Below are 27,467 nucleotides of genomic sequence, written 5' to 3'. Positions count from 1 at the left end.
CTCTATCTAGTAGGGATGATATTAGGAGATAGCAGAGGTTTAAAATGTGTTGAACTGGATTACTGCAGTTTGATGGAAGACGTGGTATCAAAGGACACAATTTTGATAACTGGGCTTGAAAGAATATTTGATTTACTTATGGAATGATCTAAGAAATCACTAAAATTGCACATGTTCCTTCCCAATAGGAAAGTAAAAAAGTCTCAGTTGTATTAACTTAAGAGCTAAAGCAGTGCTGAGTCCACAGCCTAATGGTCGTAATGACTCTACAGAGACCAGTAAAGGTGATGGATTGAGATCCGTGTGAAGCAAACTGTCTTTGTGGAAAGTTCATTGGTGGCTGCCTGTGTCTCCGCAGCGCGCTGACGACTGACGGGTGGACCAGGTGGAGCGACAGGAATCCTCCTTGCTCTCCAGCGGAAAGGCCTTGGCGCCCCTGCAGGGTGCTATCTTTTACAGTGGGTGGATGCTTAGGCTCAGGGAGGCCAAACCCAGGACCATGTGGAGAAATTGTGTTCTTTAAAAGAGATAACAGAAACCATGCCTGCACTTGACACCCTTGTGTTGACATTTCTCGAGTGGACACGCCAGACTGCCCTTTACACATCTTACCTCATCTACTCAATGGAAAACCTGCCGTGTAGGTTTTCTCACCGCCACCCCCCCGCCCCGCCCCCAATTTCACAGGTGAGAAAACTGAAACTGACAGTGGTAGAATAACTGATGCAGGTGGAAGAGCTGGGATTGAAGTCTAGCCCAGCGCTCCTCGCACAGCTGATTTCAGGGTTTCTCTCCCTACCCTCTGTTTGTTCTGCCATCTCTTTCTTCCCCCACTGCCTTGACCTTTGATTGCTCCCCCATCCTTTCTTTATCTCTTTTCCTTTGCTTCAGAATTCTTTCTCATCTTCCAGCTCTCCGCCACTATTTCAGCCCTTCCTTCCCTTCTTCTTTCCATTTCTCCCTCCTCACTGTCCCTTTCTTTCTTCCCCTCCCTTTGTCCTCTTTTCCTTTTCCTCCCACTCTTCCATTGTCCCTTAATGTTTCTTCCTTTCACTCCTTGATACACACATAGGTGTGTAGATATTATATTATTTTATTTTATTATTCTTTTTTTAGGTGGAGTCTCACTCTGTCACCAGGCTGGGGTGCAGTGGCACAGTCTCGGCTCACTGCAACCTCTGCCCCCCCGGGTCCAAGCGATTCTCCTGCCTCAGCCTCCCGAATATCTGGGACTACAGGTGCATGCCACCACACCCGGCTAACTTTTGGATTTTTAGTAGAGATGGGGTTTCACCATGTTGGCCAGGATGGTCTTGATCTCCTGACCTCATGATCTGCCTGCCTCGGCCTCCCAAGGTGCTGGGATTACAGGAGTGAGCCAGCATGCCTGGCAGATATTATTTCACTTTTCAGAGACAGGGTCTCGCTCTGTCGCCCAGGCTGGAGTTCAGTGGCTCAATCATAGCTCACTGAAGCCTCATATTTTTAGACTAAAGGAATCCTCCCACCACAGCCTATAATTTAAAACTGGTAATGGCTGGCTTTTTTTTTTTTCCTAAACAAATGCTACACACAAACATACAAGTTAAATTGAAATAAGACTGTTTAAAATTCGACAAAGCAATCCGGGACATGCCCCCTACACCCCTCACATTAAGATTGGTGGTGGGCATGGAATACTATGCAGCCATAAAAAAAGAATGATATCTGGCCTGGCACAGTGGTTCATGCCTGTAATCCAAGGACTTTTGGAGGCTGAGGCAGGTGGATCATGAGGTCAGGAGTTCAAGACCAGCCTGGCCAATATGATGAAATCCCGTCTTTACTGAAAATACAAAAATTATCAGGGCATGGTGGTGCACACCTGCAGTCCCAGCTACTTGGGAGGCTGAGACAGGAGAATCTCTTGAACCCGGGAGACAGAGGTTGCGGTGAGCCGAGATCATGCTACTGCACTCCAGCCTGGGTGACAGAGTGAGTGAGACTCAGTCTCAAAAAAAAAAAAAAAAAAAAAAAAAAAAAAAAAGAATGAGATCATGTCTTTTGCAGGAACATGGATGGAGCTGGAGGCCATTATCCTTAGCAAACTAATACAGGAACAGAAAACCAAATACCACATGCTCTCTCTTATAATTGGGAACTAAGCGATAAGAACTCATGGACACAAGGAAGAGAATAACGGACCCTGGGGTCTACTTGAGGGTGGAAAGTGGGAGGAGGGAAGGGAGCAAAAAAGATAACTATTGGGTACTGGGATCAATACCTGGGTGATGAAACAATCTGTACAACAAACCCCTGTAACATGAGTTCACCTCTGTAACAAACCTGCACATGTAATAAAAGTTAAAACAAAAAAACAAAAGATTGGTGGTGGGGAACAAAACCGGGAGCGTTCTCTTTAACCCAAACCTCAGAAATCACTGTGCATGTCGCTGCTAGCAGCTTGGCTGGCTTAGTACACCCCCACCCATCTTTTAAGAATTTTGAGTTTCTTGTTTTTTATAGTCACAAAAACGAGTCCTGTGCATTTTTAATACAATTTATATATTTTATCTTGGTTTGGGGGGGCTACTGCTTCAAATTGGTGAATCTTTTGGAGAAAAATCAATACACATTCTACTCAGCTCCAGCAATGAGCAGGCTAAATTATTATTAACCATGTTGAGTGCCTGGTTCTCGGCGCCCATCTTTGGAGGTATTCCAGGCTCTCTGATATATTCAGGCAGTCTGACCTATACGTATTGATCTCCATCTGACAGAGAGAGAGGTTAACCAACTCACCTTAAGATAAGCATATGAATTGAATACCGACTGAAACTTGGTGCCTATATAAAGAATCTTTCTGAATTATTAATTAATCAGGATCCAAAAAATTAGGTGGCAAAGCAAATGTTCAGGGTTTCCTGTGTGAACCTTCTCATCTTATGTCCCACAATAAGATTGATCTAAAGGCCAATCAATCAGGTCCCAGGGTGATCTAACTCTAGCCACCCCTCTCTGCTGCTGTCCACTGCTCTGTTAATGCGTGCCATTCTGCCTTGGGTCGTGCTTAACTCTGTGTGTGTGTGCGTGTGTGTGTGTGTGTGTATGTGTGCATGTGTATGCGTTTCTGCTACTGAGTTGCAAACTGCTGAGAACACCTGTAATTTCATAGCATCTGCTGGAATTTTTGCTGCAAAAATTTGGTATTTTGGACTAACCTTACTTGTCTTTGGGTAGAGGTATGGTGTGTTGGTAAATGCTTGACAACTAGCTCTCTAAAAAATAACAATAAAATAAACTATCTTTTTCAAAAGCTCTGGTTTGTAGTGTTTGCTGATTTCCTTGGTATTATGTTTCCACTCTATCAATTTCAAGTTACAATGACAACGTAATGTCACTAAATGTAGAGTTGGGAAGAGATAAGCAGGCACACCATTATACAGTACATCCACCCACTCTACAGATAAGATAGATGTAAATAACCTCAAGTGCATGGATAATAGTAAAATGTAGTAAAATAAATAGTGATTAGTTTTGAATATTTATATTTGTTTTTGATGTAATTTGTTTAATTGTGCATTTATATAGCTTTTAATAATGTCTAGGTCTTACAATCAGCTCACACAATTCTTCAACATTAATAATTGGCTCCAGCTCACCAGTGAGTAGTGGGAAGAAAAAGGTTCATTGCTAAGAACACCACCACAACCAATAACAAAAAAAACTGAGTGGTACTATTTCTAATAAAGTGATGTTTTATTATTTATATTAGGGGGAGGCAACCTGACCCCAAAATAAGAGTGTGAGCTGGCTCGTGCTAAGAGAATATCTGTAATTTCATAATATCTGCTGGGATTTTTGTGCAAAAAGTTGGCAACTTGGAGCAGATAGCTTTCTATTGAAGAAGGAAAAGTTTTTTAGTGATAGCAGAGATGTGGGCATGTCTATAGCCTGGCTCTATGGGACAAAAGGGAAGAGGGAATCAATAACAAGTTATTCTATATTTAGCAAAAGAATGTATGTGGTGCTGGTACCACACACACCAGGTGCAATACTAGGTGCTGGGGATGCAATAAAGGTGACCTAAGTCTCCTGGTCTGGGGATCAAGGGTTGACTCCCTGGGAAGGAGACCATGAAGATGTCCAGATGTTAGGGGGAGTAGAGTTGGGCGCAGAGCCTGGTCCTGAGCCTAAAAAGAGCTCAGTCTGGGCTGGGCGCAGTGGCTTACACCTGCAATCCCAGCACTTTGGGAGGCCGAGGTGGGCGGATCACAAGGTCAGGAGTTCAAGACCAGCCTGGCCAATATGGTGAAATTCCATCTCTACTAAAAATACAAAAATTAGCTGGGTGTGGTGGTGCGTGCCTGTAGTCCCAGCTACTTGGGAGGCTGAGGCAGAAGAATCACTTGAACTCGGGAGGCAGAGGTTGCAGTGAGCCAAGATCGCGCCACTGCAATCCAGCCTGGGCGACAGAGTGAGACTCTGTCTAAAAAACAAAAAACAAAACAAAACAAAAAAAAGAGCTCGGTCTGTCTGCTGCACAGCGAAGAAGCCTGGTGGCTGGTGTGCAGTTGGCAAGTGGGAAAGGGCTGTATGACACAGCTGGTGAGTGTCTGCAGGTGCCAAGTGACCCAGTCCCTTGTGGGCTGTGTTTAGGATTTAAGACTGAATTGGAAACACCTTCTGAGGCCATCTGACGTTACCCCCTAGTTACATTCACCACCCATGCTGGAAGACCCTTGCGTATTTGTCCCACCTGTGAGGCAGTAAGCTCCAGAAGGGCAGGTATCCAGAGGGCTAGCGTAGGGTCTAGCCCATCACAGCAGCTGAAGAAAGCTTTATGGAAGTGAATGCATGGATGTGTGCCTGCCCTCATGCCCCCTTACAGGTTTGAGTATGGGGCTCATGCTCCTGACTGAGCCAGACTTGAGACCTGCTGGAGAAGCTCAACCCCAGCACTTCCCTGCTGTAGAGGATAGGAAGCCAGGAGCAGAAAGTCCTTCCTGGGCCTCTAGTCCCAGAGGGGAGCTTTTTAAGGTCAATAAATTTAACTCGAGTCCTCATGGGAACTGTGGTCACTATGACAGACTCAGAGGAGACTGGGCCTGTGGAGGTGAGCCGTGTCCCTGGGAGAAGTGGGAGCTCTTGCAGCTTGGAGTGTAGGTGCACTCCCCTATGCTTCACCCGTTCCTAAGGTGTGTGTGGGATGATTTCAGTCTACCTTAAGACTCTTATACCCTTCCCCCACGAATTGGCTCTTGAACCTACTGCTGAAGGCTGAAATTGCACCTTTGAGAACTGAGGGCACTGAATCTTCTGGGATGTAAATTCCCTAAACTAGGAAGAAATAACTATAATAAAAGAGTACTTTACATGTATTGATCTCTGCCTCTATGACAGGTGCCGTACTAGCAGCTTTATATGCTTTATCTCATCTACTCTTCAGAACAATACCATGACATAGACATCATTATTATTCCCATTTTACAGACAGGAACACTGAGGTATTGAAAGGCTAAACAAATTACCTGAGAATATTTCATTGGTAAATAATAGAGCAGGGACCAAATCAAGTGTTTCTAATATAAAGTCCACACATTAAAAGCTGGGTCTATCTCACACTGTGCTGCCATTTAATTTGGGGGCCAGAGGAGGTAGCAAGAAGGTCAATTTGATCCAGTATTCCCAAATTTCCCTGAGGAACAGAACCGTGTGGGGACACTTGTTAATCATGGTGCTTTCCAGGCTCATTCTATGGAGTTTAGAACTACCCAACTCTGAGATGAGGTCCTGGAGTTTGTATTTAATGTGATTGCTTTCAAGGGAGCTTGGAAAATGCTAGTGGGAGAGAAAGACCTACATGCATTGCCCTCAGGACTGAAGCATATAAAATGTGGGCCCTAACACCTACTCTCTCTGCAAAGGAAGAACCGGTTTTAATCTACCTGGAAATATTAATTCAAAGATTAATCCAAGAAATCAATTTGTCAAAGGCATGCGTGTAGGCAGGGAGAAGGAAGGAGGTGAAGGATCACCAGAAGACAGCTTACTGGTGAGCTGTGTAGCAACAGTACCTGGGGATGGATTTGCCCATAGAATGTCCAGTGTATTTGCCTTATACAAATTATTCAATTTTCCTAAGCCTTGGTTTTTTTAATCTGAAAAACAGTGAGAATACTATCACAGTGATAAAAATAAGTGAAGATTAAGTGAGAGCTGGCCTGGAACAGGGCAGTGGTGAGAGTGCTGACTCTGGCCCCATACTGCCCAGGTTCCTGTCTTAGGTACATCACTTTCTCTCTGTGTGCCTTCATGTGAGTTATTTAACTTCGCTGTGCCTCAATTTCCTTTTGTGTAATGAGTTATGAAGTAAAAATAAGACTTACCTCATAGGGTTGTTGAAAAGATTTATTGTAAAGTACTTAGCACAGCACTAGGTACACATTAGGTATACTGATAATGTCTGCTAAATCACTATTACACTGCTTCACACCTGCTAGGTCCTAATGCACATGATTTTTCCTCCAAATGACGGAACTGAACCTAACAGCCAGGTTCCTGGCATGGGATCCTTCTACCCACTGATTCTGTAGTCATAGGTGAAAAATAACACATTGGCTCTTCAGCAATGATTTTAGAGAACACAGCAGAGACCACCCAAGAATTGTTTCAACCTTTGACTCATTTTGCTCCTGAGGCTGAGATGGAGGGCGCACCTATCGCCCTGCAGGAAGATGAGGAAATAGATTCCCCCGTTGTTATCCTTGTTGAGAAGTCATTTCTCCTCTCTGAGCTTGGTTTCCTCATTTAAAAAATATTCCTCCCAGCTCCGAAATCCTATGATTCAGTGAAAAATGCTCCTTGACCTAACCTTCAAATGTCGGCCGCTTTGCCGGAAATTCGGGAAGTGGGAAGAAATCACCAAGGAGATTGGGTCGTTATGAATTTCTTCTCAGCAACTAACCTTTTTACTTAAGACCCCTCGGTCATGTCGATTTCCAAATGCTCGTGGCTTTGCTTAGCTTGTCCTTCTGCGATGATGGTCTTAATCATAAATTCTAATTGGAACAGGATCCACCTCAATTTATTCCTAATGCCTCAGAAAAGCAGAACTGTTTCTAGGAATAAATTGAGATGGATTCTATTCCAATTAACAGTTTGACTCAGTCAAAGTGTTGTTAACCCACTGCTGTCCTCTGATAACCATCCAATTCATGGATGGCAAGTTGCTGGCCTAGCCAGAACTAGCAAGAACAAGAGCTATCTAAAGATAGTCACCACTTTGACAGGTGTAGACACGATTCTCTTCTCTCCACCCCACTCCTAACCCCATCTTAGCTTTTTAAGGGGCACCATCTGTTAGTTTGCTTTGAGCTGTGATTGGATTGGACTACTCTCTCTGAATTGCAAGTAAGACGTTCTCATCTTATTCAGACAGATCCTGTATCAGTCAGGGTTCTCCAGAGAAACAGTACCAATAGCATTTGTATGTACATAGAGATTTATCTTGAAAAACTGGCTTATGTGATTCGAGGGGCTGGCAAGTCTGAAATGTGTAGTGCTGGCCTGCACTACACACTTCTATGTTACAGTATTGAGGTAAAATTTTTTCTTCTCCAGGAAACCTCAGTTTTTGCTTTTAAAGTCTCCACTTGATTGGATGAGGCCCACCCACATTATCTAGGATAATATTCTTTACTCAAAGACAACTGATTGTAAATGTTAATAACAAAATACCTTCACAGAAATATCTAGACTAATGTTTAGGCACCACAGCCTAGCCAAGCTGACACAAAAAATTAATCATCATGAGTTCCATGAATTATTTTCACAGAATATATTCTACTGTATTCATGAAATATGTTGAAGAAATGTACATTTAATCCCCAGCAGAAACTTGCCAAGTCTGAGACTAGGTGTAAAGAAAAGCAGCAGGCATGAGGCATTGTGACTCTCAGGGTCTCCCAGTACCACCCAGCACAGAGGGTTCAGTATTGACATCAGTGTGCCCATGCCACACCCTTCACCTTGTGCCTCCAGGTATGTTTTTCCTAAGGCAGGAGTCAAGATGCCTTGCTGGGCAAAAGCAGTGCTGCTGCACTTTGAAGGTCCAGTTATGTCAGGCTCATAGCAATTCCTAAGCCCGCAATGCAAAAGGAAGGGAGAGTAGACACGAGCTGCAGATTTCTATAAACCAGAAGGTAAATATTCATGATTAAACACCCAGCCTGGCACGCACACTTGGGAGATTTTGACCAACACAGAGCCTCAGAATTTCCATTTCCACTGGGCAAACAGGAATGTGAGATGGTGCAAAATTGATGTGTGAGGAAAGCAGAGTGATTGGGCATTTACATCTATTTAATTAAGGAACACGTTGTAACCTCTATTTACTTCTGTTTAATTAAGGGATTGCTCATTTCAGAGAAGATATCATGCTGGGCCTTCTACTACTTTTGTGATTCAACGCCCAACTAAGGATGTATGGGAAACAGTTTGGTGATCTTAGCTCAGTCCCTAATGGTGAGAGCTTCATATTACAAAGCCAGTAAACCATGCTGCCAGACTTGCAAAAAGAGAGTCAAGGGACTTATCAAGAAAATGATCTCTTCAAGACACAGGAGGCAATCCATGAGAATGTATGTTATTCTAGAATAATTCTGATCAAAATTTAGAAACATAATGAATTCCTTGTGGAATAACCAACCACATTTAAGTAGGAAAAGAAAGAGCCAAGGAAAATTAATAGAGCTTTACAGGCTCCTAAAGTATATGAAATTAGTTAACATATTGGTCAAACACTAAAAATGCCCCTTCAGGCAATCAACTGACCCTGCCCAGACAGAGGCAAAAATGGTTAGACAGAACACAGAGAATGAGGGAATTCATTTTTCTATATACATGACAGCTGCTGTCTTACTGGGGTGTTGATTACTTTTTTTCTCCTCAAAGAAGGTGTTTCAGAACTAAGACAACTCATTATTTCGTCTGACATTTCATCATCCTCTCTGGAATTGCCCTGAGAAATGCCTCCAGAGTAACTCTATTCTTCTAAGTCCTTTGCATCATGACTAAGGAGAATGCAGGAAGAGCTATCCAAGAAAGAAGGAGGAAATAGCCAGTAATTCTAGAAGGCGTAGAGTGGAGAGAGGAAAGTTTGAGATCTCCATCCATCTTATTGGCCCCTGGATATCTAGCTAGACCCCCTCTCTCTATTAAACATCACTAATGTCCTATTACCTGGCTAACAGGATAAAGTAATTCGTGGGTACCAGCCTCCTTGGCATCCTCTCTTTATCCCCAGGAAGCAGAAGTGCCTTTTAAGAGTGGTCTCCTGAAGATAACACTCTCCATCCTCATTTAACTCAAAGCAAATGATGGAATGACACAAGGTGAAATACTGCCTTGATTGCTGGTTCTTTTTGAGCATGTCTAGATTTTAACTCTTCTGGAACAGGGGCCACACCTTATATGTATATGAAGACCTCCTGGCATCTTACCAGGGCTTTGCACATTGTGAGCACTGAATTAATACAAAAAGAATGAGTGAATGCTTTGCTTCTGTAAAGCTGACTTTTTTCTCTTTCTTAAACTCACCATACATTTTTCTCTCACTTCCTGGAATGCTTCCCTACTCGCTCTTCGCCATGTAGCCAAGTCCTAGACATTTGCCAAGGTCAAGAACAAACCCTTCCACTTTCACAAAGTCTTCCAGACTTACCTGGTCCTAGCAAGAAATCCACCTCCAAAGACCTGCATCCCTGATGACTAATTTCTAACATCCTGGTTGGTAAGCAGGATGTGGTGTTTATTAGTTATCTTTTAAAAATATGTCCTATATCTCAAACTGGATGCCAACCTCTGTGTGTGACCAATCTCTGGATACTTCCCACTCCACATTCCAGCAAACACACAGTCTCTGTGGCATGATGCCTGGTCCATAATGGGCTCTCAATCAGTGATCATGATTGGTGATGGGTTCGATGGTTCTCTGACAGGCTGTATTATAGGTTCCTCAAAGACAAAGACCCATCTCAGCTTGTTCAATATTAGGTTACCAGTACCTATTACAGGATATGTTCAAAAAGTATTTGCTAAATGAACTGTTGTGTAAATTTATGTTTGTGATGCAATGCCTTGCCACAAGAATCTAATATCATGCCATGAATGCACGTCAGAGTTACTGGCTCATAGTATGTCAGGTATTGGAGGAAATAGCTATTTAAGGACATAACTTTTCTTCCCTAAAGGGGAATTGAATTGAAACTAATACATAGTGTCTCAAGACTTCTGAGTACAGAGTAGTTTCAAGAAACTTTTTTTGCCTGTTACCTGAGGACACCAGGCTGGATGTGGCAAGAATGAAGAGGTAACTAAGACTCAGTCCATACCCTAAAAGAACTTAATGTCTAGTAGTGGAGTTCATCAAGGAAGCAAAAAAAGTTACAAAGCAGAATATGATATGTTTTAAGAAGGCAACAAGCGTAGCTCATGCCTGTAATCCCAACACTTTGGGAGACCGAGGTGGGTGGATCACCTGGAGTCAGGAGTTTGAGACCAGACTGGCCAACATGGTGAAACCCAGTCATTACTAGAAATACAAAAATTAGCTGGGCATGGTGGCTTATGCCTGTCATCCCAGCTACTTGGAAGGCTGGGACAGGAGAATCGCTTGAACCCAGGAGGCAGAGGTTGCAGTGAGCCAAGATCACGCCATTGCACTCCAGCCTGGGCGAGAAAGCAAGACTCCATCTCAAAAAAAGAATAAATAAATAAAATTTTTAAAAAAGCAAAGAACAGTGAAGGAATAAAGCATGACAAAAGTGGTAGCTATTATTTTAAGTTTGGGTTATGGCAGCATCTCACCTATGGTATCAATTTCTACATCAGTTAAGGTTAAGCTAAACTGCTATAACCAAATGACCAAAAGAGAAAATGGCTGCAAAAATATAGGCCCTATGTTGCCCAGGCTGGTCTCAAACCCCTGTGCTCAAGTGATCCTCTCACCTTGGCCTCCCTAAGTTCTGGGATTGCAAGGGTGAGCCACCACACCTGGCCCTACTCATCTTTAAAGCCCAACTCAAGGGTGACCACCTATGAGACAACATCCCTGGTTCTCTCTTTTCCTTTCCTCACCTCTATGCCCACAGCACTTTGTTTGAAATGCTGGGAGGACATTCCATAGCATATTTCAGTTAGTTGTTATTCCATACTACATCAACCATAAACTACTTAAAGGCAAGGACAAGGTATTATTCATCTTCATTCTTTGTTCTTGGTCCACACCTGGCATGGAGCAAGCTGCCTGTAAATAGTTGTTGAATTAAATGAGTGTCTGTTCCTGGGTCCAACACACTCCCTGTACTTGAGGGAGCAGAGCCAGTTGGGTGAGGGGAGGGGTGTTTCTGATGGCAGCCTTTTCTGTGTAATTATCCCTTCCCAGTGAATAATGGGGCCTCAGCTCTGTGTCTGATTCTTTGATGAAGATGAAACTATTTAATCAGGTTTGGTTGCTCATCTCATCATCTTCCCACATCACGCCCTTCCTGACGAGTTCATTAGCTGGAAGAAAAATTGATGACCTCGTTAGTTCTGCACAGTGGTTCACTTAGGACAAATTGGAGCTTCAGAATGTTGCTCAACTCTGACCCATGGTGGGACAAGGTCTCATGCTCAGGATTGTTTGGATACACCATGCCCTTGGTGCCTTTATGTGACAGTTTGCTTGGAAACTTTCTGCTTGAAATAGTGTGTTTTCCAATGTAAATATTCACCTTTTAAGTTCCTCCTCATTCTGCTCAATGAGGAGTACACCACTCCCTCACAGTGCCAAGGCTGGATTTACCTTCTCTACACCCCAACCCCCACCTCAAATTCTTTGTCTCTCTCACCCACTGAAATCTTATCATCCTCCAGGTCCAGTTTACTTTCTGTCCCCCTCTTCATCCAGGAAGTGTTCTTTATCCAGGAAGTGTTCAATGACATCCTTGGGGACATAATTTAGTTGAATTTGGAAGCAGCACCTGTTGGGATCGCAACTAAAGGACCAGGGGAGGAGAAATGATTCAGGACCATGGACAGAATCTGAGACAGTCTGGCTGTGGCTGGGACTGCTGGCCCCTGTAAGCTTGGCCAAGAATCAAAATACTGAATCCACAGAAGCGGAAGATGTGGTCAATTCCAGTGCTGTCCAGGGGCCCCATTTCATTAAGCAGAGCATGGTGGCCAGAGGAGGCAGGATGGTGAGTGGTCCTCAGGGTGAGGGGTAGAAGTTGAAGGATTGTGAGCCTAGCCGATGCTCCATTCCTTCTGTCTCAATTGTTCTTTCTTCCTCTCTAGCTTTACTCTATTTTTCTGACAAACTATTTGGTTTTCAAAATCCAGAAAGGCTGTATTTCTCTAGAAAGGCTTTCCTGCCTTCCTCCCTGATGTTACCAGCCACTCCTATCTCTGTGTTAGCTCTTCATCCTGAACACGTTTAATGCTGTTCTTGGCACACACTGTGTTGTAATTATTGATTGAAAGGCAGGTTTCTTCTGCGTTCCAGAGTGCTCTTGAAAGTACAGATTTTGTTTTTTTTCACCTCTGTATCCTGTATGTGCTCTGTGCCAAGCATGAGCCTGCTATCTAATAGATGCTAAATAATTATCTGTTAAATGAAAGAATGAGTGAATGGTGGGCCTCCCGCTCGCAGGTATGGGGTGTGCTCATGGAAGAAGGAGTGAGCATAGGCCAAATAAAGCCTCAAGACCCCTGCTGATTGGCTGAAAGTCCAAGGCCCAGCTTTGGTAACACTGGCAGAGTGGAGTGTAATACAGAGAAACTGAGGCAGAAGGTCAATCTCACAGCCTGAATCAGCACTGTATCTTGTAAAAATGTCAACTTGGGTTTTGACTGAGTGGTTATTAAATGTTTTTGACACACAGTAAGATTGTTGACACCAATTCAGCTGCTTCTTTACACTGAGGAACTGTTTATACTGGGTTAGCTCCTAAATAGCTCTTCTTTTTCATGTTTTCCACTTAAAAATGGCTTTATATGCTGCAGCACACAGATATATGGCTCGTTGCAGGGTTAAACCCAGACATCTGGCACATGGCAGGCTTGCCTGGGGCCAGTTCCCTAGGGCCATGCTTGTCTGGAGAGGAGATCAGACAAAAATTGTTTGTTCATAAGAAACAAAAATCAACTCAAACTAATGTAAATAAAACAGACAGTGCAGGAAAGTCTCCCAGATAGTCACTGGGATGGCTCTGGTGACACACCTGTCAAAGTGATGGACTTCCATTCTGGAGCTCTCTATTCACATGCCACACCTGCACATGACTGCTTCTTTTTTCCCAAGTTCTTCCTTCAATGTCCCAATTCTGAATTTCTGGATAAAGGCTACATCTGTAAGTTAGCTTATCTTGGTTCAAGAATTTATCCTAGATCCAAGAGTGGAATCTCAAAGTAAAAGAACTGCCCTCCTAAGGATTATGTAAGATTATCCTAGAAGAGAAGATGAGAACTTCTCTACTTGCAAGGAAAGCTCATTTAGAAACCATAACTTAGAACTGAGTTAAAAGAAAGGAGCTGGGACCAAGGGGGGTACACCAAAACTACCTAGGAGAACAAGAGCTTGGCAAAATTTCCAGAGAACAGTAACAGGTTGTGCAGTAAATATGGAAATGGCTTCTCTTTGTGAAGTGCTCTTCAGTATAGAGAGAGTACATTCCTACTCACTGAATGCCCAGTGAGTTCCCCAAGGTCAGGACTGCGTCTCATCCAAATCTGTATCCCTTCACATCCCCCTCACCAGGATACCCACTCCATTACAAGGTAGGTGTCTGTCAGATAGTCAGGCAAATGAAAACACTTGGTCCTTAAGGCAATCCTGTGAAACAGACATGACATAGCATTATCTCACCTGATGGTAAAGGAAACGGAAGCATAGAGTAGATAAATGACATGTCCAGGATTGTGAATAATCAAAACAGAACTCAGATACAGGACTTTTGTCTCCTGGTAAAGTGATTATTCCATGATGCCATAAGAAAACATGAACTAACCCTAAAAACCAGAAAATGTGAGGGAGGGCTGGGTGCAGTGGCTAATGCCTGTAATCCTAGCATTTTGGGAAGCCTAGGCAGGATTGCTTGAGCCCAGGAGTTCTAGACCAATCTGGGTAACATAGTGGGAGCCCATCTCTCTATATATAAAAAAGAGAAATGTGAGAGAGAACGTAGGGAGGGGGAATAACTCTGATAGATATTACTGTTTTGACAAGATGCTCTTTAACTTCATTTCAACCCTTACGTTGTACACTTAGAATTTAAATTGTAAACTTCTACAGCAAGGACTATGCTGTCATTTTTTTCTGGGTAAAGGTGTCCTAAAATGCCTGTAAAGCAAGGGCAGGAGCTTAGTTTCATTAAAGCAAATCTGCCATCCACCTTTCCCTGGGCTTGTTACAAAGATGCCTCTTTAACACTTAGCACCAGAGTGTGACATCTGGTTGCATAGCTTTCTAGGGAATTTCAGGGACTTTGTTCAGTGCCAATTAAGCCCACCTGTTCTATCTCCCCCACAGGAGCTGGAACAGGCAAAAAGGGTTAATGTGCTTTTCTAAAGCAATACTCCCCCAGCACTTATCAAATGCCACTCTCACTTCTTCCTGCTTCCACCTAAAAATGTTAACTAGGCAGGAAAGGCTTGACATTGACAGAGAGGAATCAGGACTCCATTTTGACAAGCTGACAAGTGGAGGAAATTCATATATTATATGGCTGGGAGCTATGACTTTCTCTCTAATTTATTATAGTGGTTCTTATCCATAGCTTTCCCCTCCCCTAGAAGGACACCCATGTTCCTGGGCAAAGGTAGGAGGCCTGAAGCACCTTTACATCCTGCTTTGGCTGTGATGTTTTTAACAAGCCATTGTCTTGGATCCCTTTCGTAGTAAAGGCTGTATGTTGCTGGGTGTCCTGATCTCTTTTCCCTTCCACCCTCTCAGGCATTCTGGGCTGTTCTCCTGCCCTGGAGAGAGTTTGCTCTTTGGACAGAGCACAAAACACCCACTGTGTATGTGCACCATATTGGCTGCCATCCTGAGTATCCATGTTTCCTGAAAACAACCTTGAGAGTTTAACTGCACTCGTATCCCACTCTGGACTGCTGTGTGTGACTTTGCCTGTCACCAAATAGGATTTGGGGCAACTGAAGCTTCTGTCCCCAAGGTGTGGAGAACTGTTGCTCTGATCTGCGATTAGGTTTAAATTGAAGTTACAAAACTTCCCTTCTTAGTCTGTTCAGACTGCTATAACAAAATACCATAAATGGGGTGGCTTATAAACGATAGGAATTATTTATTTCTCGCAGTTCTGGAGGCTGGGAAGTCCAAGACCAGAGTTCCAGGAGATTTGCTGTCTGGTGAGAGCCTGCTGTCTGGTGAGAGCCTGCTTTCTGGTTCAGAGATGTCCTCTTGTAGTTGTGTCCTCTCGAGGTGGAAGGGGCTAGCTAGCTCTCTAGGGTCTCTTTTATAAAGGCACTAATTCCCTTCATGAGAATCCTGGCTTTATGACCTGATCACCTCCCAAAGATGCCCTGCCTTCTACGCCATCACTGTATTAGTCTGTTGTCACGCTGCTAATAAAGACATACTCAAGACAGGGTAATTTATAAAGGAAAGAGGTTTAATAAGCTCACAGTTCCACATGGCTGGGGAAGCCTCACAATCATGGCAGAAGGTGAAGGAAGACCAAAGGCACATCTTACATGGCAGCAGGCAAGAAGGCTTGTGCAGGGGAACTCCCATTTATAAAGCCATCTGGTCTTATGAGACTTATTCACTATCACGAGAACAGCAGGGTAAAGACCCGCCCCATGATTCAACTACCTCCCACCAGGTCCCTTCCACAACACATGGGAATTATGGGAGCTACGATTCAAGACAAGATTTGGGTGAGACACAGCCGAACCATATCAATCACCTTCAAGACTAGTATGTCAACATATGAATTTGCAGAGGGACACAAACATTCAAACCATAGCCCTTCCTAAGACCCAAGAAAAAAGGCAGTGGCAGTTAGTGTAAGGAAGCATGTGGACTGGAAGTAGTACTGAAAGAAGAAAGCCACCAAGAATAGAGGTTGCCTTAGGAGCTAGGCACTTTCCCAGTTTCCCAGTCTGATCAGTTTCGTTCGTTACTGTTGCCTACAAGGTACTTCATGGGATTACCTGCTAGCTCATAGATGAACCACCTTTGCGTCATATTCTTATTTCTTGTCCAGTCTGGGTCCACCCCTGGACAAGAAAGAGTCCAGCACTGCCTCTTTGTTTAGGGGGCTGGAAACGGAAATCCTAGCTAGCAAGTGACCATGGTATGACAGACACCTTAATTGTCATGATCAGAGTAGACAGCCCATGACTCATGCAGACAGCCAGTAGGGGAGAGGTGTAGTTGAAGAAGAAGGCGACTTTGTTTGCCGGTAGATGCCATATGAGATCTGGGACTTGGGTGGACATGGCTGGCCCATAATGTAACTCTTTATGCTGCCACAAAATAGCTGTAGAATGCTCCTCTCTCTTCCAAATGGCCATTGTGAGTATTCTTGGTAATTCCTTTCCCCTTCAAGCCTGCCCTTTCTGCTCATTTTTAGATCTTATATCTAATAATTATAGTACCTATCTGCTTTTACTTGTGCAGCTTTTTCGTCTCCTGTTTTGATAGTACCTCCTAGTTTTCCTTTGAGGAACCACCTCCCACTTGCAGTCCGTGTGCTCCAAGAGGAGCTGGTCCCATTCCCATGTCCAACTGGTTTTTCTGTTGTTGTTGTTGTTGTTGTTGTTTTTTAATTTTACTCTAAGTTCTGGGATACATGTGCTGAATGTGCAGGTTTGTTACATAGATAAACATGTGCCATGGTGGTTTGCTGCACCCATCAACCCATCACCTAGGTTTTAAGCCCTGCTTGCATTAGGTGTTTGTCTTAATGCTCTCCTTCCCCTTTCTCCCCACCCCCCAACAGGCCTCAGTGTGTGATGTTCCCCTCCCTGTGTCCATGTGTTCTCATTGTTCAACTCCCACTTATGAGTAAGAACATGCAGTGTTTGGTTTTCTGTTCCTGTGTTAGTTTGCTGAGGATGATGGTTTCCAGTTTCATCCATGTGAAAGTGTTTCAACCATGAGTTCAAAGGACATGGACTCATCCTTTTTTATGGCTGCATAGTATTCCATGGTGTATATGTGCCACATTTTCTTTATCCAGTCTATCATTGATGGGCATTTGGGTTGGTTCCAAGTCTTTGCTATTGTAAATAGTGCTGTAATAAACATATGTGTGCATGTGTCTTTATAGTAGAATGATTTATAATCCTTTGGGTATATATCCAGTAATGTGATTGCTGGGTCAAATGGTATTTCTGGTTCCAGATCCTTGAGGAATCACTACACTGTCTTCCACAATGGTTGAACTAATTTATATTCCCACCAATAGTATAAAAGTGTTCCTATTTCTCCACATCCTTGCCAGGATCTGTTGTTTCCAGACTTTTTAATGATCACCATTCTAACTGGTGTGAGATGGTATCACATTGTGGTTTTGATTTGCATTTCTCTAATGACCAGTGATGATGAGCTTTTTTTTATATGTTTGTTGGCCGCATAAATGTCTTCTTTTGAGAAGTGTCTGTTCATATCCTTCACCCACTCTTTTATGGGTTTTTTTTTTCTTGTAAATTTGTTTAAGTTCCTTGTAGATTCAGATATTAGGCCTTTGTCAGATGCATAGATTGCAAAAATTTTCTCCCGTCCAACTGGTTTTTGCCATGTGAGGACATAACAAAGAAATGGCAACTGCAAACCAGGAAGAAGATTGTCACCAGACACCAGATCTGCTGACACTCTGATCTTGGACTTCCTAGCCTTCAGAATAAGTGTTTGTGGTTTAAGCCACTTAATCTGTGGTCATTTGTTACAGCAACCTGAACTGATAAGTGTAGACATCGAGAGGGGAGTCTCCCTGTTAAAATATATCTCACTGGATTCCCTGTTTGTATTTAGGCTCCAAGAGTCTTGGTCTCATTGCCTCAAAATCCAGATTGTTTCCGACGTTGTGACTGGTGTGACATGATGACCCAGAGCTGCCTCCAAGCAGTGTGACTTCTGTTCTTCAAGTGGACTGCAGAAGCAATTAGTCTTAGGCTTGGGAGACACATGGCCTCTTCTCTTCTTTTCCTTAAGAATTTCTTTTTTCTTGGCCTTAAAAATGGCAGGATCTAGATTAGGGGATGGGTCAAGGGGGATGAGGGCAAAGAGACCACTTGGCCAGCGTGGAGTCTGGCTCATGATTCTACAGCTCAGTTGCCACGAGGCCTTCTCTCCTCTCCTGTTCCATTGCTCGGACTCCTTGTCAATATCCTAGTGGCACAGCTACATGTGAGTGCCACTCTGCTGACAGTGCACCTTGAGAAATCCGACATCTGTGCCAGGGCATTCTTCCCCGATGCTTCCAAACCTGGAAGATTTTTCCTCTCCCCAACCCTGCACTTTTTTTGTCTCCCAGGCCTCCCACAGCATTGCTTCTGCTGAGAGCTCCTTTCACTCCTAGCCCCACTCCTCCCACCAGGGCTGAAAGCCAGGGGAGGGGGTTGGGGAAAAATTGGCACACCATTGTCTGCATTTCTCTCCTCTCTCTTGCCTGTGTACCAAAAGAAACACATTTTTTTTTAAAGTCCCATTTTTTCTCCTTCAGCCATAATAAGCCACATAAACAAACAACTCATGTAAATAAGCAGCCAAAGTTGGTTCTCAGGCTGGGATCAGGCATAGCAGCTTGCTCCCTCATCCCAAAGAACTTCAACAGCAAGCAGCCTAGAAGCTTGAAGAAAGTATTTACTTTTTAGTTAACTACAGCATCCACTTTTCAAATTTCAAAACGCTTACATAAGTTGCTTATTGTTCACTTGTTAACAAAGGAATCTTTTCTACATCAAGGCGAGTTCTCTTTTTCAGCTGTGAGCTAATTTCTCTCTCTGCTAAACAATGATTCCCTGCTCTCACTCACTCTCCTGCTTACAGACACTATTAACATCCCACAGGAAGTAGTGTTTGTACAGTGCTCCTTGATTAACGAATCCCCAGGGAATGAGCCTTCTTTCTAGGATATGGGGCTGGGCTCAAAAACACTTCATAAATCATGCAGCATGAGCTGTCCGGACTGGTAGCGGCTTGCTGGCAACCTTCGGTGCACAGCCACTGTTTGGCACGTCTGCTGGAGGAAAACGAGTAAGAGCTGCTCACCTGGGAGGCTGCTCTCTGTTCTCACACTTTGCTTTTCTGCCTCCTTCCATATCTCATAGGTGGGGAGGGTACTCATTCTTGTTCCTGCTCCTTCCTGCTCCCTTGTCAATCTCTTCCTCTTCCCTATCCAGATCCTTCTGTTCCCCTCCCCCCAGTCCTCCCCTGCCCCATACTGCAAGACCAGGGAAAAACGAAGCTAATTTATCCTGAAGGTTTAACTAAACGAAGCATTTGCAGTTTAAGCTGAATTGGAGAAAAATAAGACTCAGCCCTGCTAAAGTAATCCCAGGCACCAGTTAGATTTCAGCAAACACGTAGAAAGATATTTCAGGAAGCAAACTAGCATGAAGACTCATCAACTGGCCAGGTGCGGTGGCTCACGCCTGTAATCCCTACATTTTGGGCGGGTGGATTACTTGAGGTCAGGAGTTCGAGACCAGCCTGGCCAATGTGGTGAAACTCCACCTCTACTAAAAATAAAAAAATTAGCCAAGCGTAGTGACACACAGCTGTAATCCTAGCTACTAGGATGACTGAGGCACGAGAATTATTTGAACCCAGGAGGTGGAGGTTGCAGTGAGCTGAGATTTTGCCACTGCACTCCAGACTGGGTCACAGAGTGAGATTCCGTCTAAATAATAATAATAATAATATAAAACTTCATCAACTGATTATTAATGCAGATTACAAAAATTTAGATCCTTGTCAAGGTCTCTGGGTGGGGCTAGGAGGGCTGGTTCAAGATGTCTTCCCCTCTGACCTTTGTCCCTTGTCCAGTGGAGGAAGTCCAACCGCAGGGGCAGATTTTGTGGGGCTTGAAGAAAGCTTACACATTCTTGGGTGGGGTGGGGTGGGGAAGGGGAAGGGCGCTGTGAAAAAACACAAAACTACAGACACAAAATTAGGCATGAATGGGTATATACAGCTAACCCTTGAACAGTGTCGACCCCTGTGTAATACAAAAAATCCATGTATAACTTTTGACTCCCAAGAAAATTAACTACTAATGGCTTATTCTTGACTGGAACCTTACTGATAACATAAACAGTCAATTAACATGTATTTTGTATGTTTATATGTATTATATACTGTATTCTTACAATAAAGTAATTTAGAGAAAAGAAAACGTTAAGAAAATCATAAGGAGGAGAAAATGTATTTACTATTCATTAAATAAAAGTGGATTATGATCATCATAAAGGGCTTCATCATCACTGTCTTCTTGTTGAGTAGGCTGAGGAGGAGGGAGAGAAGAGGTTGATCTGCTGTCTCAGGAGTAGTTGTTCATCTGTGAGTTTTTTCAAATTGTCGCAAGTCTCCAAAAAATTTTCCAATACATTCATTGAAAAACGCTCCACATATAAGTGGGCCTGCACAATTCAAATCTGTGTTTTTCAAGGATCAACTGTATTTATTTAGAATAACCATATAAATAAAAATAAGCAACAAAATGTTAAATACCAACAAAAACCACAAGCGTCACATTGATTAAGCTCATCACTGTCTGCTTCATGTGTTTCTATATTTTCTCCCCAATATTTGCCTGCTGCATACATTTTCATTGCCTTCTCAAGTGACAATTTTGTAATATTTTCTATATAGAAACCACAGAGATAATTCAGTCTTTAATATGGTTGGTAAAAAGAATTTCACTTATTGTCTATTTTGAATTTTTTTATCTTTATAAATTATAATTGATAACATCACATAGATTTTTAGTATTGTATTGCATGTATTTATTTATTTATTTATTTATTTATTTGAGACAGAATCTTGCCCTGTCACCCAGGCTGGAGTGCAGTGGCTTGATCTTGGCTCACTGCAACCTCCGCTTCCTGGGCTCAAGTGATTCTCCTGCCTCAGCCTCCCAAGCAGCTGGGATTATGGGTGCATGCCACCAAGCCTGGCTAATTTTTGTATTTTTAGTAGAAATGGGGTTTCACCATGTTGGCCAGGCTGGTCTCAAACTGCTGACCTCAAGTGATCCACTCGCCTCAGCCTCCCAAACTGCTGGGATTACAGGCGTGAGCCACTGTGCCTGGCCTTGCTCTAGCATCTCTTGCTCTGCATCTTTATAAGCCAGCAAAGTGAGTAACAGTAGCATTAGCATTCCTGGGTAGTAGCATTCCTGGAAGACAACCCTATACCAGGATGGCAAGCAATATCTTAACTACATAGAAGAGACCATGAACTACATTAATATGATCCACAGAACCCAACTTAAATGGATCTCCAAATCAACTTCCTTTTAGCTGGATCCCCCAAGATGCTCGTGACCACTTTAACACCACACATCATGAGGGGCAGTAGGATACAGGGAAAATTAGGTTAGAAACAGTAAGTGACTTAACCACTTGTTATGCAAATGTTACAAGCACATACGACCATGGGAACAAATTGCAAGAGCCCCTCACAGGATCTTGGAAGGGATTTTGCAAGTGAGGGCCCTCAAAGCTTAATCTTTGTTAGCTTCACAGCTAATCAGCCGCTGCTTAGGGATTGTGGGATGTGGGTAAACCAATCACCTGCTTCCTCCTTGACCTGGAAGCCCCCTGCACTAATGTGAGTCAGCCAATCCCTTCCTCCAGACTGCCAGGCCCCACACGGCCTCCCCACCATCAGACTTCTCTGCCTGAGCCCAGATCAGGCCTCCCTCCTCCGTCTCTCCTGACCTTAACTCAACACTGTTTCCTCTACTCCAAGAATACCAGGTGCAATTATTTTTTCCCATTTGTTTTTATTTTTGGGAGTCATCAGTTGATTTTTTTTACATTGCAAACCCCATTTTATTTCTGTCTCTATTCTATCTATCCTATATTCTGCCTATATTAATTCTGCTTCTAGATTTGTTTTTTTTTTTTTTTTGACAAAGAAGTTCCCCCAAAATGCATCCTGTCTGTTTCATGGCTGCATTACTTTGTGGAAATTTAGTAGAGCTCTTGGCTCCTGAAGCTAGGGACCTCTGTTTTGCTATTATCCCATAGGGTCATTATTTATCTTTGTTTTTTGTTTGTTTGTTTGTTTGTTTGTTTGTTTTTTGAGACGGAGTCTCGCTCTGTCGCCCAGGTTGGAGTGCAGTGGCACAATCTCGGCTACTGCAAGCTCCGCCTCCCAGGTTCACGCCATTCTCCTGCCTCAGCCTCCCAGGTAGGTAGGACTCTGGGACTACAGGCGCCTGCCACCACGCCTGGCTAATTTTCTTTTTTGTATTTTTAGTGGAGACGGGGTTTCACCATGTTAGCCAGGATGGTCTCCATTTCCTGACCTCGTGATCCGCCCGCCTCGGCTTCCCAAAGTGCTGGGATTACAGGCGTGAGCCACCGCGCCTGGCCTTATCTTTGTTTTAATCTGTCTCTGACTGAACGATTAGTGCAGTGAAAGAGTCAGGAGTCTTGCAGTTTCAAGTGATGGATGTCTCAACTCAACATAGCTTATGCAAAATGGAAAAATGGTTGTGGTTCATGTAACTGAGATGTCCAAGTTTGGTTTTGACTACAAACACAGTAGGACCCAAGGGCATAAACAGCATTGCCATCTTTTTCTTTATCTCTTGGCTCTGCTTCTCCCGATGGGGTGGCCTTACTCTCTTCCACTGTAGATGCGCATTGAGGTCCACAGTTACCTAGGCACTCCAGGCTTACATTATCATAGCCCATGATGTAAGAGGGAAAAAAAAAGTCTGTCTTTCTTGGTGTGTTCTATTAAATCTCATGAAATGACTCTAATTAGCTCAGTCTTGGTCACATGCCCTTCTCTTGGCCTAATCTGAATAGACAGGGTATGGCCAGACCATGCTCACTTGCCTACTCCTGCCTTCAGAAAGCTGGGCATCACAATTGGCACTTGCTCTTCAGCACTGATAACTGGAGTGCAGAGAAGTCCCCCAAAGAAACAGGGCGGCATCCTAGACAAATCAAAATGACATACATGCCCTACTCATAGGTAAAGCTAAATGTTATTGACAAATGGAAATGTTTTCATTAAACTTCACATAATTTATTTCTTGCTTCCCTAAATCTGCAATTTTATTTCATCATTGTGAAAGTCATTTAAAATTAGCCTGACCTACAGAATCTTTGGTATTCTATTACACGCCTACATTTCAATTAGGTCCTTGTTGTAGGTCAGTTTCCTGGGAAACAGATTCTGAGACTCTGAGATTTATGTACAGAGCAGGGAATGAAGGAGGCAGAATTGGGCAAAGGAGAAAGGTAAACTGCCATGTAGTGATCTTTTGGGAGCTTTGGAACATGGATGGTCCTTCAGCATTGTCCCAATTGAGGTAAGGAGGTTATAGCCTCCTTTGACCACCTTTGAGTGGCAGCTGCCCCAAGGAGCCTGTGGCTGATGACAGTTTCTGGAGAGGACTCAGCTGTGAGCCATCAGTAGCCAACACTCCCAGCAGCTGGGAAAGTGAATTGCTAGGTCCTGAAGGGGAATTTGAGTAGCATACCACTGCATACATTTCGGTGGATTTTCAAACAGTGGAAACAAGGCTCATGTAATCCTAATATTTAATTTTTTTTTTTTTGAGACAGAGTCTCGCCCTGTCACCCAGGATGGAGTGCAGTGGCACGATCTCAGCTCACTGCAACCTCCGCCTCCCAGGTTCAAGCGATTCTCCTGTCTCAGCCTCCAATGTAACTGGGATTACAAGCGCCCACCACCATGCCTGGCTAATTCTTTGTATTTTTTTTAGTAGAGACAGGATTTCACCATATTGGCCAGGCTGGTCTCGAACTCCTGACCTTGTGATCCACCCACTTCAGCCTCCCAAAGTGCTGGGATTACAGGCGTGAGCCACGATGCCCGGCCCTAATATTTAAATATTAAGGGCCAAGTGTGGGCAGATAGATTCTCATATATGTTATCACTTATATGTATTAAAGTGATATAAAAGAAAAATTTTATATCTTTTAATATTTTTCTTTTAATACTGAGTCATTCACTTTAGAATCTGTATTTTAAACTCTTTCTTCCAGTATGATAAATGTTCTTTGTTGTTTCCAAATGCATGATGTAAATTCCAATTCTGATGTAGCCTATAGAATCTCTATAAACATGACTTAAAGATACAAAGCAGGCCAGTGTTTATGTTGCTGTCTTGTACGCAGACCTGGAACCCCTGCCTGCTTGGAAGAGAGCTAAATGTATGGTAGTCCCTCAAATCTTGGGCTTTTTCAGACCAGGGTTGGCAAGATAACTGCACTCAAGACTCCCCTATCCTTAGTATGCTTTCCTTTCAGCCTCCCGGCCTTCCTGACAGCTATCAGCCTAGTCAATTGGACTTGGCAGGTGCGAGGAGTCCAATTTAGCATCCCTGGTTTAGACCTTGAGCAATCTGCACTCACAATTCACCTACTTAGCCTCTTTATCCACATCTCCTAGTTTTAGACCTGTTTTGGCACTAATTACCCTCATCCCCCCAATTTTAGAATAAGAGGCCTTTGGACTTGTTCCCTTACATCAAATCCTGGGATTTACTCAACATGCAGGTTGGATTTTCCTCCAGTTGGCCCATCCAATTATAGGCAGATCTCATGCTGTCTCTGCAACACTCTTGACCTCCCTACCAACATTTCTAATCAATCAGGTGACTTCCCATTTGAGCGGAGCTGTAAATGGGTTTAAAGCAGGGATCACATCTGGCATTCCAAGGGCTAGATCTGTTAAGCAGCCAAGTTTTATTTGCCTATACCATGTTTTTAAAAAATTGAGCCAATATTCAACAATTTGGAAATTTCATCCACAATAAAATCCAATTTCTCTCTTCTCTTAAAAAAATTGGATGATCCAGCAATGCAAACAAGCATTTCTACCCAGCAACACTTGGCTCAAGATGAAGAACTACTGCCTCCAGCTCACCCAGTTCCACACTCACTGTTGTGTTATGCCTGCTCTTTCCAGTCACTTGTGTTGCCTGCCTGGGTTCTGCAGTTTACATCCCTGGTTTAAATTAGTATCCCTCCCAGGTGATACTTGACATCCAGTGCAAGTTATCGACAGTAAAGAAGGGTCAAAAGCATGATGCAATCAAAGGTGAGGTAAAGAAGAAAATCAAACCCTGGGTTTTCTATAACATATTTCCAGATGCAGAAAAACAAGGCTTGTCTTCTTTGCTGATTTCACAGAACAAATGGCATTCCATCTGTGAAATGCATTGTGGTTTTCAGCAGAGACAGTCCAGAGGGAATCATTTGTAACCTCTGCCACTTGTTACATATCTGTTACCAAGGAGTAGACTGGGGAAAGGTTAGGAAACTACGTGGCATGTTCCGTCCTTCTGGGTTATGGATGCTGCCAAGTGAAAATGTGAGATGTGTTGCCAAAGACAACACAGTCTTTTATTTGACACAGAAAAAAGCAACATTCTGATTTCCCTGTCTTAAGAACTGTTTCCTCTACAATCTGGCAAGGCATGCTTATGGAACTCATGGCAACCTGCTCCAGGTAGACTTTTTTCTTATTTTAAGGCTTACAGCAGATGAAGAGAACACAGGAGGAAAGGAATTAAAAATGAATTGCTTCAGAGTAGCGGAGGTACTACTGGTGATAGATAGGTGGGAAAAGGTGAATGGGTTTCCCAGTGCAACGTGAGAAATATTATTTTGTTTATACTCCCTATCAATTTTAAAAAGGAAAATACCTTCCTCTGGCTCTTATTAATTTTTAAAACCAAAATACCTCCATCCAGATATTCTAGTTTAAGTATGTCTTCAAATCAGTTATAATGTTTTCCTGCTTTAAAAAGTGGGGGTTGGGGGGACACGTTAAACTAAAGAAGCATAGTTGTCGGGGGGTGGAGGACTGTCTTCCTTGCAGGATTGGGGATTAAGGGGCTGATGCATTTGCAGACTTCATTATGTTGAGTACTCTGCTTAGAGGTTGGTTCAATCTCTGCTCCCTCCACCCTACCCCCACGCCTTCTCTTGGCACATTACTTCTTGTAACATACATTTCTTAATTTAATGAGTTCATTAGTCTGTTATAGCTTTTCCATAGCTAGAATTGGCCAGAGCAGTGATGAATGGTTTATCAGGAAAGTATCTCAAGGGTAGGCCTTCATAGATACTGTGCAGTGCCTTAATCAGGAAATCCAAAGGGCTGCTGGTGGGGAGGGGGAGGGAAGGACATTTGGATCACGGGAGAATTTCTTCCCTTGGGTCTCCTGATTCAGAAACATTAAAAAATCTAATGCAGCTTTATTCTCCATCCTCCTTTAAGCTCTAAATATCTGTCTTTTGGGCATGGGCTGTAATAGACTAGGGCTTTAGGACCAGTTTCTCTGAGAATCAGCCAGTGTTCAAGAAGGGCCCTTGACACCATTCTGACTTAATGCTAGACACATCTGCAGCTACTTGGACAAAATTGACATTGTCTGGAGTGCAAAGCAATTGCCTAGCACAGCATTAGGGAGCATTTACTCTTGAGCCGTGCTACCAGACAGCAAATCTTGACCTTTAGGAGTTCAGAGATTAGATTTCGTTGTTGCAGGCATTGAAGATATTGTTAGGAATTTGTTGCTATTCAAAGCAGATTTCAGGGGTTACCTATGGGTTTAATTCATCACATCAATCATTTTTTGGAAGGTTCTTTTAAAGCCAAGATAGCTTCAAATAAAAACTAGGATTACTTTTACATTGATTGTCAGTAGTTGGTGAGGAGCAAAGGGGGAACACTCTTGAGATGCTGTTAAAGTTTTCGTATTTGTTCCTTTGCTAGCAGGCATTCTGTGGTATTGGGGAGAAAGGCATGTTTCTCCAATAGGCATTCAAAGCAGTGGCTGCAGGAACAGGCAGGAAATGAGAATAAGGATTTGACTACCCTCTGGTGTAGATCTCTCAAGCCCTTTAACACATTCAGTGCACAGATCTCCTGCGGGTTATCTCAAAGTGCATCGTTTAAAACAAGACCTGTTTAAGCCAATAGGGGTTAAATAGGGCTTATTTTGTTGAACCAGCCTGTATAGGTACCCAGTCCCACCCTCTGTTTGTGTATGGGTGTGTATCTGTGTGTGCATATATAGAATGTGCGTGTGTGCACACATGTGCGTATGGACAACTTCTTTTATTTGGAGGTCAGTTTCCCAGCCCTCTTGATCCCAAAGGTGTACAGAAAAGATTTCTGAGGGTCTCTGAAAAGGAAGTGCTGTACAGTGGCTGGACTCCAGCCATGTGCTTCTTTTAGAAGACTTTCACAATGA

This window comes from Pan paniscus, chromosome 16 (assembly GCF_029289425.2).
Source record: "Pan paniscus chromosome 16, NHGRI_mPanPan1-v2.0_pri, whole genome shotgun sequence".
NCBI classification, from domain to species: Eukaryota; Metazoa; Chordata; class Mammalia; order Primates; family Hominidae; genus Pan; species Pan paniscus.
Note: the sequence above shows the minus strand (reverse complement) of the source record.